General features: G+C 40.2%; 1 pseudogene; it reads right to left on the reverse strand.

Moving 5' to 3' along the window:
* Nucleotides 1-7,166: 7,166 nt before the first annotated feature.
* On the reverse strand, nt 7,167-8,527 carry LOC124503931 (peptidyl-prolyl cis-trans isomerase D-like; annotated as a pseudogene).
* Nucleotides 8,528-12,692: the final 4,165 nt, after the last annotated feature.

Genomic DNA, 12,692 nt, shown 5'->3' on the forward strand with positions numbered 1-12,692 from the left:
AGAGCCTTGCCATTCAAAGTATGGTCCCTAGGCCAGCAGCACTAGCATCACCCTGGAGTCTGTTAGAAACGCAGATGCTAAGGAGCCAACCCAGGCCTACTGATGCAGATCTACAATTTAACAAGATCCCACGGTGATTCACATGCATGTGAAGGTTTGAGAAGCTTGTAGACTCTGGAACAGTGGTTCTCACCTTGGCTGCACAGTTGGAATCACCTGGGAAGGTTTTATAAGTCCTGATGCCCTGGCCACACCCCAGACCAACTAAATCAGCATCCCAAGGTGGAACTTGCATTAAGATGTTTTGCTCCCCACCAGACAGTTCCCACGGGGAGTGAGGAAGCCAAACTCCAAATGATTCCTGAGTCGGGACTCCTCTTTGGGCAAGCCCCACATGGCTCTTCTCTGGAAAGAAAGAAGTCAGGACTGAGCTTCCAGTGAGGTCCAGCCCTCCCTCTCCTCACCAGAAGCCGTAGACATTCGTTTTCCAGGTTATTCTCTCGACCCTGTAGGCTCTGGGTTCCAACCATGTTCCCCCTTCCCACGCCTACCTCTATGTTTGAAGCCAGGACTCCAAGGAGCAGCTCTCCATGTAAGTGTGAACAGCAAACAAATCAGTCTGGGCACAAACAAGGGCATTTCCTAACAGGAATCTCAGTTCAGTGCTGAACAAACAGGCAGCCAGAGCCCCCGCCCCACTCCTAGACCTCCAGCTGGCAGCAAGGCCCAGCCTCTGCACCTGGCCTGGAAAATGAGCTTCCCTGAGCCTTTCAGTGCTCCTTCCCACTCAGTTCTCTTCCAACCTTTCCCCAACCCTTGACTCAACATCCCTAGCTTTAGTAGGGAGTGGCAAAGGCTCGGTGAGAACCCCAGAAACCTGCCTGGGGGATAAGGAGAGGTCTGGGCTGGTACCCAGAGCCTGTGACAGATCTGTTCTCCCCCTGCCCAACACCACCCAACACTTACCTGCAAGACACACACACACATCATCACCACCACTATCTCTATTTTCCTTTCTTCTAAACACAGAAACCTCTTTCTAGATGGTTCTCCCATCCTCTGCCCTCTCCAACCCCATCTGATTATAAGACACTTGGAGAGGTCACATATGCCATAATCCAATTCTTTTTATGTCTTTCCATTTTGTCAATATCTCTGAGTTTCTGGATCCTCAGATGGGGTTTGAATGCCCCTGAGGCAGAGAGGAACTAAAGACTGCAGGGCAGTGACCTTAAAAAAAGAACCAACACCTTTGTTTGGTGTTGTCAGTTATGAGCAGTTAAAGCAAGGTAGTCCCTAAAAGGGTTCACGCTCTCTCACACATACTCTTCTACTACAATGCTATTCCCCCATTTACCCCAAAGGAAAAAAATCCTGCCCCAAGAGCTGTGGGCATGGAGTAGAAATCAATTCAATGAAACTCAATTCCAACCATTTCCTCTGACACCCTCGTCATGGAATTTAGAGTCAGATGGACTTGGATTTGAATTCAGATACTTGACTACCTGTAAACAAACCACCTAGCTCTCCAGATCCAGTTTCCTTGTCTGTGAAGTGGGAATAACAGCAAGACTGTGGGGATCAAGAAGATGGCATCAACATGCACCCTGCACGGTGCCTGTGGTATAACAGGGTTGGGTGGAGGACCATCCCTCTTTCTTGTCCATTTCTTCAGAAACTGAAGGAATAAGTTTCTGCAGAAACAGAATTCTGAAACTAGAGAAACAGAATTCACTTCAGCAAATAGGTTTGTGCCTACTACGTGCTAGGCACTGTGGCAGGCACGGCTGATGGATAAAAAGACAAATAAAGTGCTAATTTTATCTGGAAGCTGATAGAGTGATCTGGAAGCTGAATCCTGGACCCAGTTTTGCCTTTTGTGCAAATCACTCCCCATTTAGTTGGGCCTCAATGTCCTTCCTTTTTAGTATAAGAACGGGCTTTGGCTAGTTTGCCAACGGCCCAATCAGCTCTAAAGTACTCTAAGTGGGTAGAACACAAGCTACCGTCATTGCACGAGGGTTGTTCTTCTCTGATCATTCCCCCTTCTTCCCTCTGTCCTTGCCCATCCTTACAGCTGACAGTCCCCCAAGGGGCCCATACTAACTAGCCCCTCTCTCTTCTCTCACAGCATTTTCTTTCTGCCTAATCTCACCCACTCCTTCCCTTCATAGGCTTTCCTCTCTTTGAAGGTCGTCTGCAGAGGAGAGCTTCCTCTAAGGAGCCTTCCTGATTCTCTGAAGTCATACTCTCTGCACTTCATACTCCCATAGAATCTCCCCCGTCATGAGATTGTGAGTTCCCAATGGGAAGAAACTGTGTTCTTCATTCCTTTGTACCCCTCATTAACCCCGCACATAAAACAGGCCTCAAACAAACAGATGTTTGTTGACTTCAGTCTAATTGAAGAGCATAGGATTTCAGAGAAAGTCTTAAAAGCAGCGTACACACAAAAAAGTTAGGAAACAGTAGGTAACTGCAAAGTGCAATGTGTGTTGCCAGCATATATGGTGCCTCCCTGTGTGACTGTGCATTGCACGAAGAGAGGAACAAACAACAACCTTGTTTGCTCTTGGCCTGTCAGGTGCAAGGGGAGGCGGGAGGAGTAGATGAGGGGAGGAACAGGTGTGGGTTGGAGCTGAGACAGCCGGGCAGGGGGGAGGAGGTGTGTGGCTTCCCCACAGTAGCCTCAGGCCCTCTCATCCTGTGGGCTGGGCTTGACTTAAGGCCTGATGTGTGTGTGCCCTGCATTGTAGCTCCCAAGACCTGCACTTGCCCCCACTTAGCACCTTTCTTCTGGACGCAAAAACTTTGGAAAGTTGAGAGAGCAAGAGAGATGGAGAGACCCTGCACAAGAGAGGGCAAAAGGAGAAAAGGGACAAGAATTCTCAAGGATGTTGGGAGTAAGGGCAGCAGAGGGGCTCCCCCATAACACATCTGCATCTTTCCAGGTCCCCAGGAGCTCTGGGATCCTGACAAGGGGTCAAAATGTTTGTGTCTACAGCTGTGCTTCTTCCCGCAATCCAGAGAAAGAAACCCATTCTCTACGTAAGTGGCATAACCCAAGTGCAAAGCCTAAGTGATCAGTAAATATCAGCAATTATTATTATTACCATTTCCCCCCCTCCTTTTCCTCCTCTCTACGTTTCACACCTATCGGCAAGTATAGATTTAAAAAAAGAATATCATTATGTCCACCACCATGTACTGTATCAAATATTTTTACTACAGTCGTTCCGTTTTAAGAGAGAAAAGATTACAGAAAATTGATGGCCTGTGTGCCCTCCCTACTCCTGTTCCCTTCCTCCTCCCCAGAGCTCACCCTTAGTTATCATATTTTTCATGCTCAAGAATGTCTTTATACTCATACCACATATTTATGGCTTAAGTTATACATGTTTTAAACCTTTTTATAAATAGTGTAGTGGCTTTATATTGTGTCAACTTGGCTAAGCTAGGACTATGCTTCCCAGAATTTCCTTCCCTGAATGGTTCTGGGCTAGGGCTGGCCACAGGAGAAATCTGCATGCTACAGATTGGCAACAGAAGTGAAGTAGCAGCTGTCATGTTTACACTGTGGAAGGCAGGCCCTGTGGTGGCTCATGCATTATGACAGATTTGCTGGCTCACCTTGCTGGTGGGGGAAATGGGAGAAAGCAGATGGGCACAAAGCTCCTTTATTTCCCATCAGAGCCTCTACAGTTTCCCCCAACTCCTGGGCTAGTTGTGGATTTAGTTCTAAAACAAAGGACCAGATTCTTCTGCAGGTCACCTGAATTAACAAAGTTAGAGGCTTAGAGGCGGTGTGAGACTGAAGCAGTTTCTAGCTCATTCTTGCTCTTCTTCCTGGGTTCCAATTTGTCCTTGCTCCCCCATTTCACATCCATCTTTCCTTCCCCACTGCCTGCCAGATTATCCATTGATTCTGTGATCTAATTAGATTTAAAGGCATAGATGACCCTTGCCAAGGATTACCAAGGGCTACCAGGGGTATAGGGATCACTAGTACTCCATGTCACAGAATGGGAGAAAAATGATCACCTGTAGACAATTGTAATTTGGTGCCTATAGAAGTCAGTGCTTTGATTGACCAAGTAGTTGCTTGAATATAATTAGAATAAGATTGGTGGATTGTTAAAATGCCCTGAAGAACTTGGGGAAAGAATATGATGAGTTGGGGCTCTAAATTCCCATCTCAAGGTCAATGTAAGGGACCTGAAATTTTCTACGGCTGACGGAAGAATTTCTTTTACATTCAAGAAGAGTGGCAACAGGCTCAAGCTTATGGAATCTATTGGTCTTACCATGTATCCTGAAGCAGCTGGCCTGAGAGAACAATAGAATGGCCTTTTCAAGACTCAGTTACAGAACTACCTGTGTGGCAACACCTTGCAGGGCTTAGGTAATGTCCTTCAGGATGCAAGATGTTCTCTAAATCAGCAACTGATGTATACTGCTGTTTCTCCCAAAGCAGTGGTTCGTGGATCAAGAAGCAGAGGTTAGAAATGAGAACAGCTTCCCTCAATAAAACACGCAGTGCTTCTCTAGCAAAAATGTTGCTTTCTGTCTCTGAAACATTGAGTTCTGCTGATCTAAAAGTATTAGTTCCCGGGGCCCCTGAGTGGCTCAGTCGGTTGAGCTTCCGACTCCGCCTCAGGTCATGATCTCACGGTCTGTGAGTTCAAGCCCCGCGTTGGGCTTTGTGCTGACAGCTCGGAGCCTGGAGCCTGCTTCAGATTCCGTGTCTCCCTCTCTGACCCTCCCCCATTCATGCTCTGTCTCTCTCTGTCTCAAAAATAAACATTAAAAAAAAATTAAAAAAAATAAAAGTATTAGTTCCCAAAAGAGAAATATTCCCACAGAGAACACAGCAGTGGTTGCACTAAACTGGATGTTGAGTCTGGCCCCGGCTACTTTGAACTTCTCTTGCCAGTGAATCAACAGGCAAAAAAGTTTATTGTATTGTCTGGGGTGACTAGTCTTGACTTCCAAAGGGGAGAATGGGGAGCCTCTTGGCATTCCCATTTCCTGTGATTAATGTCAATGGAAAAACTGCTACAACCCAATACAGGAAGAAGTGTTAATAGTCCAGACCAGAAACAGAGGTCACCTCACCGAGAAGAGAATATGAAATGGGAAATGGAAGAGGATTTATAAATACCAGCTAAAACAACACAATCAGCTGCAGAAATGAGGATGAAACGTTTCTTCTTATTTCAATGTAAATATTTTTGTGTTTTAATAAAAAAATTTCTTTCCCCTCCCTCCCCACTCCTCTACTGTCTGAATAAGTTTTTAACATTATTTGTCAGTAATTAATTTACAGGATATCACAGGAGAAATGTGACTCAGCTATAAGAGAAATGAACAACACTGAACTATGAATAAAGAGACTTTATATCCTCTTTTGGCGGGGAGCATTAAGAATGTACTTTTTATTTCTCCATATGGTTAACCAATTATCTGATAGGCTTTCATTGTGCAAGGGATAGATGCATCATGTTAAGTAGAGGCACAATTTGGCTATCGTTGGCTTTTAAACTTCATTTCAAAGTTAAGTGTAGTGAAAACGGGTATTTATGGATGCCAAGTTGACAAAGGGTGGGCTGTGGTGGCTTTGTACTGTGCCAACTTAGCTAAGTTGGAATCCTACTTCCTAGAATTCCCTTTCCTGTATGGTACTGGGCTGGAGTTGGCCATAGGAGAAATTTGCATGAGATGTGAAAAGTATAAGTGAAGCAGCCATGTTTATACTTGGAAGGTTGTTACAGGGTCAGGGCTCTCCATTCTGTTCCACTGGCCCATTCATCTATCCCTATACCAATATCACACCGTGTTTATCACTCCAGCTTTATAAGAAGTGTTGCTATTGGGTAAGGCGAGTTCTTTCATCTTCTTCATTTTATTCATACTGTCTTAGATATTCTTGGTGCTTCCTTATACAGTTTTTTTTTTAATTTTTTTTTTCAACATTTATTTATTTTTGGGACAGAGAGAGACAGAGCATGAACGGGGGAGGGGCAGAGAGAGAGGGAGACACAGAATCGGAAGCAGGCTCCAGGCTCTGAGCCATCAGCCCAGAGCCCGACGCGGGGCTCGAACCCATGGACCGTGAGATCGTGACCTGGCCGAAGTCAGACGCTCAACCGACTGCGCCACCCAGGCGCCCCCCTTATACAGTTTTTTGAATCAATTTGTCAAGTTGTACAATTCCATAAATTTTAAAAATTCTCATTTCATTTCATTTTAAGATAATTTGGAGAAGAATTGTCATCTTTTGACTTTGAGTCTTCCTCTCCATATATTCAAGTCTTATTTCATGTCCCTCAATACTAACTTTCTCTTTAAACATTTTGCACATCTCTTAAGTTTATTCCTATGTATCTTATAGTTTATGAGGCAGTTACAAGTGAGATATATTTTCAGCTACATTCGCTAATAATATTTACCTTTACCAATTCTTATATACTGATCATGTTTCCAGAAAACTTTCTCTGTGGATTTGCATCAACTTTCTCTGTAGATAATCATATTGTCTACAAATAAGAGTAGTTTGGTCTCTCCCTTTCTAATTCTTATATCTTTCTTTTTGCGTCTTATTGCATTGGCTAAGATTGCCAGTACAATGTAAATAGACTCTATGGTAGTGGATATATATGTCTTATTCCTGACTTTAATTGGCACTGCTTCTGCAGTCTCATTTCTAAATATGATCTTTGCAGTAGGTTTTTACCCTTTAGTTTGGTAAAAGGTATAATTTTTAAATGAATTTATGTTGAATTTTATAAAAAAATTTTTCTAGACCTATAAGATCATTATAGTTTTTTCTTCAACCTGTTTATATGCAATACCACTTTGATGACAACCTTTTACCCTTAAGTTTACTAAAACTTTACATTTTTAAATGATTGTAGAAAAGTGATCAAATGCTCCTTCTGCATCTATTAAGAATGTTATATATTTTTCTTTAATCTGTTAATATGGTGTATTCCTTTTGTATGTATGTGTGTGTGAAACTCTGTTTTAATAAGATTGAACCCTTTTCAGTATTCCTAAGCTGTAAACATTGGGAAACTGAAGTATCAAAGGAAACACATCAAGGGTCATCTGTAACAGGGAAAAATCTTAAAACTTCTTATTGTCTTTATACAATCAATGCATAATATTTAAGTAAAGCTGAATTCCTTATTAGGCATTTTTGCATATGCTGCCTTCTCCCTATCTTTATGTGCCTTTGTCTTTTCTTTGGCTTTCAACAGTTCTGCCTGGATAGCTTTATTTTCCAGTGCTATCTCCTGAGCTTTCTTAAGATCAGTCAACACTTGGGGCACCTGGGTGGCTCAGTCGATTAAGCATCCAACTTCAGCTCAGGTAAAATCTCATGGTCCATGAGTTCAAGCCCCACATCAGGCACTGTGCTGATAGCTCAGAACCTGGAGCCTGCTTCAGATGGGTTCTGTATCTCTCTCTCTCTCTGCCCCTACCTTGCTCGTGGTCTGTCTCTCTCCCTCTCTCAAAAATAAATAAATGTTAAAAACAAAAAGATCAGCCAATGCTTGATCTATTCTTTTAATCCTTGCCATCCCTGAGCTCTATAGTACCATGATTTGGTATTTGATGGGTCTATTTCAAGAGCCTCCAAACAACTGCCAATTGCTCCCTGCCAACTTGACATCTTCAGTTTACAAGCACCAATATTCAGCTCGCAGCTTAAAGCTGTCGGTGCAGCTTCAATCTATCTGCTTTCTCAATAAGTCTTTGAACCTTCCACATATCTTAAAACTTTCATATATTTTTTTAATGGCCATCTCCCAGTTCTGGGATTTGAAGGAAAGTATTTCCAATATTTTTAAGTCTTCTGTTATTAGTAACATTTTATCTACATCTTTTAAATCTATATCTGCAACCTCAGGGAAACCTGGATGACTGTCATTAGAACCATCTTTTGGAGATATGCTCCAATCATCCCCTTCCTTCAATTCTTTGCATTCTGCAATAACACACAATTTGGCAGGTTTTACACCTTTCACTTCTACATTTTCCAGTATCCTTGCCACACCCATTCCTTTAATTACTTGGCCAAGTATCACATGTTTCCCATCCAAATGAGGAGAGGGAAACTTGTGATAAAGAACTGAGAACCATTTGTATTTGCAACCTGCATTTGCCATGCTTGATAAATCTTCCTGATCATGCTTATAATAAAAATTTTCAGCCTCAAATTTTTCACCGTAAATACTTTCTCAACCTGTCACATTTTGATTTGAGAAGTCTCCACCCTGAATCATAAATTTCTTAATAATCTGATGGAAAGGGCATCCTTCAAAATGGAGAGGTTTCCCAGTGGTGGGTCCAATACCTTTGTCTCCTGTACACATGCACAAAATTTTTCTGCAGTTTTGGGTACAATATCTGCAAGCAATTCTAAGACAATTCAACCAACTTGTTGCCCTCCAACGTCCACCTCAGAAAAGACTTGGGAGTTACTAGGGTTGGAGGGCTGAGTTTGGGGGGATGGGTGCGGCATTTTGAATTGCAGATGTACTTGAGTGGGAACTCAGAGAACCTCTTGGACACCTGGCAGCGCAACCCGAAAGCCTGTTAATATGGTATATTCCTTAAAAGATTTTATGATGTTGAAATTCCTTACCTTTTCAGGACAAACCCTACTTGATTATGATTATTTTTATATAAATGACCAAATTCAAATTGCTAAGATTTGACTTAACATCTTAGCACTTTAGCATCATAGGATAATTGGTTTATGACTTTTGTCTTGAATGGAATAATCTCTATTTTATTTCCAGCCTACTCTGTCATCATTCCAAATAATTTCTATTATACCTTTTCTGTTTTTACTCTTGATAAATCTTCATAGTGGTTTGTTTATTTTATTATCTCTTCCAAAGAACCATTTTGGATTTTGTTGATCTTCTCAACTGTACCATCTTTTTCTATTAACTGTATCTTTTTTTTCTATTTCATTACTTTTTGTTCTTATCTGAATTTTCCCTCTATTTTCTTTAGCTTTTTCCCCTATTGGTTTTTTCCTACATACTTATGTTGAACACAATTCATTTATTGCTAGTCTTTATTTTTATTGTAGCTTTTTGTTACAGAAATTTTTAAATATAAACAAAAGCAGAAAAACTACTATAACGAAACTCCATACACTCATCAGCCAGTTTCAACAATTTTCAACTCATTGCCAACCATGTGTTGGCCAATCACCCATCCCAGATTGCTTTGAAGCAAATTCTGATGCCATATATTTTCATGTGTAAATAGTGCAGCAGGTTTTTCTAAAACATAAGGACTTATTATATACAACCTAAAGAATTATCACTAACATACCTTAAAAATATACCGTTACAGGGGCGCCTGGGTGGCTCAGTGGGTTAAGTGTCCAACTTTGGTTCCGGTCATGATCTCGCGGTTTATGAGTTCCAGCCCCACATCCAGCTCTGTGCTGACAGCTCAGAGCCTGGAGCTGCTTCAGATTCTGTGTCTCCCCCTCTCTCTGCCCCTCCCATGCTCATGCTTTGTCTCTTTCTGTCTCTTTAAATAAACATTAAAAAAATTTTTTTAAATATACCATTACAATCCCTAAAAAAATAAAACAATAATCTTTCATGTCATTCAATTTCCAGTATTCAAATTTCCTCAATTACCTCATAAATATTTATACAGTTTCTTTGACTCCTAATAAGGTCTAATAATTGCAATTGGTTAATATGTCTCTTATGACTGTTAACTTATATGTTCTCTCTTCATCTTTTTTTTTTCTTACGATTTATTTATTGATGAAGATAGATAGTGGGGCGCCTAGGTGGCTCAGTCGGTTAAGCATCTGACTCTTGGGTCAGCTCAGGTCATGATCTCATGGTTTGAGGGATCGAGCCACACGTCAGGCTCTGCACTGTTAGGTGTGGGATTCTCTCTCTCCCTCTCGCTATGCCCCCTCCCTCTCCCTCTCTCTCTCTGTACTCTGGATTTTGTGATTGCATCCCTGTGGTGTTTAAACATGTTGCTCTGGTCACTGTATTTCCTGTGACTTGGCAGTTAGATCTAAAGACTTGATCAGATTCAGGTTTGTGATAATAGGGACCACTGATGATCATTGCCACTATCCTTTGTGCTGTTTTCTGTCCTGTCATTTTTGGTTGTCTGAAGTTTTTTTTTCCAGTATATTCTTCAGGCAGAGATTGTGAGAATAGTATTTTCATATATGTATAGCCCTTCACTAAAACATTTTAAAGAGCAAATTCAAGAACCATGAGTTAGGAAAGCTATCCTGACCTACCATCTCTTTCTGGTTTAGAAACACTCATCTCAGTTAAACATAGGGTAAGGTTCTCTTTCATGTTGTGTGAATGCTATTTGATTTGGACTTTTTTTCTCCAATTTCTTTGTATTTTCTGTTTACGGTTCTTTTTTAAAAAATTTGTCTCCTTTAATACCTTCTAGAAAAATGATAAAAATTTCCACATCCACACTGCTCCCCTTTTAAGACCCTTTGCTGTTTTGGGGGCACCTGGGTGGCTCAGTCAGTTAAACGTCTGACTCTTGATCTCCGCTCAGGTCATGATCTCACAGTTTGTGAGTTCGAGTCCTGCTTGGGGCTCTGCACTGACAGTGCTTGGGATTCTCTCTTCCTCTCTCTCTGCCCCTCCCCTTCTCTCTCTCTCTCTCTCAAAATAAATAAATGAACTTTAAAAAAAATAAAAATCAATTTCTAATCTTTAAAAAATAAAATAAACCCTTTGCTGGTTTCAAAGCATGTATTGTATTTCTGTTCTTTTAGTCTTTGTCCATGAATTTTTAATATACAATCTTAACTATTATTTTTGCTACTAACAAATAAAATTAGTCAATATTTTTAATTCTTCTCCTGATCATGACAATAACCTTTTAACAGGCCCATTGTTTAATATGCCCAATTTTATTATTGCTGTTGAAATTTTAATTTTGTAATTTAAAAACATTATTCTTAATTAATAGTTCATGAAAATTTATTGACAGATTAAAAAACCTCTATGCTTTTTTGTGTGTGCCTTTTGAGTTTTGTTTTTTCTTGCTAATCTACTCTTTAACATGTCTCTTATAAAGAAGGGTCTTTGGGTAGCAAACTCTCTTGGTCTTTGTATGTCTGAAAATGCTTCCATTTTTACCTCTCTCTTGAATAATAGTTTAATATGTTAAATGACATAAAATTGTCACTTTATGTTTATGTTTAGTATTATGATATATAATTATAGTTATCCAAATTATAGGATATAAACTTCTAGATGGATAATCTCTCTCAATACATTGAAGAGACGTCTCCATTGTCTTTTTTCCCACTTTTTTCTGTTGTTGTATTACCATCTTTAAGTTTAAGTGTGAAGTCCAGAGGTATTAAATTCATTCACATGGTTGTAGAACCATCATCCCTATCAATCCCCATGACTCTTCATCTTGTATAACTGAAACTCTTTACCCATTAGATGGTAACTCCCTGTACTCCCCTTCACCCTCTCCTGGAAACCACCATTATACATTGTCTTTATGATTTTGAACATGTACTTCATATAAACGGAATCATATAGTATTTGTCATTCTGTGCTTACTTTACTGAGTATATTGTCCTCAAGTTTCACCCACGTTATAGTGTATGGCAGAATTTCTTTCCTTTTTAAGGCTGAATAATATTCCATTGTGTGTGTATACCACATTTTGCTAATCCATTCAACCACTGATGGACACAGGTTGCTTCCATGTTTTAGCTATTGTGAAGAATGCTTCTGTGAACATGGGTGTACAAATATCTCTTCCAGACCCTGCTGTCAATTCTTTTGGGTAAAAACCAAGAAGTGGAATTGCTGGGCCATATGGTAATTCTATTTTTAATTTTTTGAGGAACTGTCATACTGTTTTCCATAGCAGCTTTACCTTTTACATTCCCATCAACAGTGCACGAGGTTTCCAATGTCTCTACATCCTCACCAACACTTATTGTTTCCCGTCTTTTGGGTAGTGGCCATCCTACTGGGTATGAGGTGGTATCTCACTGCAGTTTTGATTTGCATTTCCCTAATGTTTAGCGATGTCGAACATCTTTTCACATGGTCATTGGCCATTTGCACATCGTTGGTGAAACATCTATTCAGATCCTTTGCCTATTTTTTAATTGGATTGCTTTTTTATTATTGAATTGTAATAGTTCTTTATATATCTTAGCTATAATTGTCTTATCAGATATATGATTTACCAATATTTTCTCCCATTCTGTGGGTTGTCTTTTTACTGTGTTGATAGTGTCTTTTTTTTAAGTTTTTATTTAAATTCCAGTTAACATACAGTGTAATATTAGTTTCAGGTGTACAATATAGTGATTCAACACTTTCGTCCAACACCCAGTACTCATCACAACAAGGGCATGTTGATAGTTGTGTTTTGATGCACAAATTACTAAAAATTTTCACGAAGTCCAATTTGTCTATTTTTCCTTTTGTGTTATAGTCAGGAAATCATTGCCAAATACAATGTTGTGAAGCTTTTGTCTTATGTTTTCTTCTAAGAGTTTTATTGTTTTAGGTCTTACATTTAGGTCTTTGAGCAATTTTTAGTTAATTTTTGTATGTGGTGTTGGGTAAGGGTCCACCTTCATTATTTTGCATGTGGATATACAGTTTTCCCAGTACCATTTGTTG

This window comes from Lynx rufus, unplaced genomic scaffold (assembly GCF_022079265.1).
Source record: "Lynx rufus isolate CCGP_SWC_20201006 ecotype Redwood Valley unplaced genomic scaffold, mLynRuf1.p SCAF_8, whole genome shotgun sequence".
NCBI lineage: Eukaryota > Metazoa > Chordata > Mammalia > Carnivora > Felidae > Lynx > Lynx rufus.